The 2,541-nt window shown below is 37.8% G+C and overlaps 1 pseudogene; it reads left to right on the top strand.

The window, feature by feature from the left end:
- Window positions 1-523: 523 nt before the first annotated feature.
- LOC132307864 (thaumatin-like protein) lies at window positions 524-1,325 on the top strand (annotated as a pseudogene).
- The last annotated feature ends 1,216 nt before the right edge of the window (window positions 1,326-2,541 follow it).

The raw sequence follows: 2,541 nt of genomic DNA, 5'->3' as shown, positions 1-2,541 counted from the left end.
ATGATGTTACGTAAATTTAAAATGTATTTAGATCCGTGAATCTTACAACTATGTGTTAATATTTAATCTGTCTCCAATGTCATACCATTAATGTTGATTTTTTTTAAAAAAAAATATACGCATTTTCTAACTTTAGAGATGACAAATGAAGCCTGATTGAAGGAGGATATGAAACTCACCACATGATGTCTTGGTGGCATCACGCTGACATTATGTCGTGAAAGTCCACACCTCCACTCACATAACTCATGTTTGAAGGTATCATTGCCCTATTTCAGAACTATTAAAGTATTTTCCATGAATTTGCCATTGGGCTGGACCAGACTAACAATCCATACAATCAGTAGTTCCATGAAAATCATTTTGAGACATTAATTGAAGACTTTAATGGTTTGGCACTCTTTGAAATTTCTCACCACATATTGTGGAGATGATCAAGCATGTGCCAAACCATATTTAGCCGCCTCTCATCTATATAAACCATCCACCTATACATGCTTACAAAACCATACAAAAACAAACCCTAAGTCCAAATACTACACTATTTCACTCCTTTCCAAAATGAGTTTCATAAAAAACCTCCCCATTTTAGTTTCCTTTTTCTTTAGTCTATACTCCACCTTCACCGATGCAGCCACCTTTGATGTGGTGAACCAATGCACCTACCCAGTCTGGGCTGCTGCGTCGCCCGGTGGGGGCAGGAGGCTAGACTCCGGCCAGTCCTGGACTGTCAACGTGAACCCCGGCACCACCAATGCTCGTATATGGGGCCGAACCAACTGCAACTTCGATGCCAGTGGCTGAGGCCAATGTCAGACAAGTGATTGCTATGGGCTTCTAGAGTGCCAAGGCTACGGTAGCCCACCGAACACTCTTGCCGAGTTTGCCCTAAACCAATCCAACAACTTGGACTACGTCGACATACCAAATGTTGACGGGTTCAACATTCCGATGGACTTTAGCCCCACCACCGACGTGTGCAAACATCTCCGATGCGCCGCGCCCATCAATGAGGAGTGCCCGGCTGAGCTGAGGGCTCTGGGCGGCTGTAACAACCCGTGCACGGTGTTCAAGACCAATGAATATTGTTGCACTGATGGACCTGGGAGTTGTGGGCCTACCACATTCTCAAGGTTCTTCAAGGATAGGTGCCCAGATGCTTATAGCTACCCTCAGGATGATCCAACCAGCTTGTTCACTTGCCCTGCTGGTACCAACTACAGGGTTGTGTTCTGCCCATGAGGCTCTTTCATACGCTACAATAAGAGATTACAAAGTCTCAACACTCACAACCTTTTTTGAGGATTAAAGGGTAGTCAAATAAATTTGCGCACATATTGTGCACATTATGCAGTACTTTATGTACCCGTGGTATCAATGATAGACTTGATAGTGAATAATGGATGTGAACCATATGATTATATGGTCAAAGAAATAAAATCTTAAATTTTCATCACCAACTTTTAAGCTTTCTAACACATGTACTCTTTATCTGCTTCTGCATTTATAGCCGAATATGATTTTTAAGTATGGACAATTTCTCCTTACCTTGCTTGGTTACTGGACTTTCACCCTCTAGGGTGCAACACTCCACCACTTCGCCTGGCAGCACGATTGTGTCTTATCATTTTCTCTTTCGGTTCTTAAAAAAACTAAAGAATAATGATTAGCTACTCACCGGTGAGTAGGGTGAATCTACTTACCTCCTATGTGGTCCAATAACAAAATAACACATCACATTTAATAATAAAATAATCCACACCTAAAAATACTATATACTTTTATTCGATGATTGATCCGAGAAAACAGAGAAAGGTATGAATTATTTTATTATTAAATGTGATGTGCTATTTTGTTATTGGACCACATAGGAGGTGAGTAGCTTCACCCTACTCATCGGTGAGTAGCTAAGTATTGTTCAAAACTATAATATCAACTGAAATTAAGAATATTTGTCAGTTCCTTGAAAAAGGTATTTGGAAGAATATGTATGCAATTTTTTTTTAAATATTTTTTATTTTGTTCAAGAATTTTAATATTAAAGTTATACATTTGTTAACCGCTTAAAATTTTAAAATAAATGGTTAATAAATATGATATCTATCAGACCATCTATAACTAAAATTGAAACATTCTCTCTAACTGATGACTTGGGTCCTTAAAACAAAAAAAAAAAAAAAAAAAAAATGACAACTTGGTTTTTGTCAAAATAATCATAATTAGTAATTTTAAGAATGCTGTATCCTCAATTCCTCACTCCGAACCTTTAAAAAAACATGACTCAATTACCTCTCAAATGTAGAATTTACTAATATGATTGTGGGGTACAAGTACTCTCGAAGGATAAAAATGTTAGGTTTCTGAGATTTGATTTTATATTTTCTGCTACTTTGAAAGTGATTACTATCAATGAAAGAAAAAGCTAATCTAACTTGGATGACTTGTAAGAAATGCTGACTTGCATAAATTGAAACCTTGTTGGCGTGGCAAAATTAATCTCTCCCTCTCTCAATCATATAAGGCCTTGGATGACTTGTAAGA

Source organism: Cornus florida, unplaced genomic scaffold (genome assembly GCF_030987335.1).
Source record: "Cornus florida cultivar Cherokee Brave unplaced genomic scaffold, ASM3098733v1 CherokeeBrave_3.0.0_Hap2_Chr05, whole genome shotgun sequence".
NCBI lineage: Eukaryota > Viridiplantae > Streptophyta > Magnoliopsida > Cornales > Cornaceae > Cornus > Cornus florida.
Note: the sequence above shows the minus strand (reverse complement) of the source record. Positions and strands in the feature narration are given on the sequence as shown.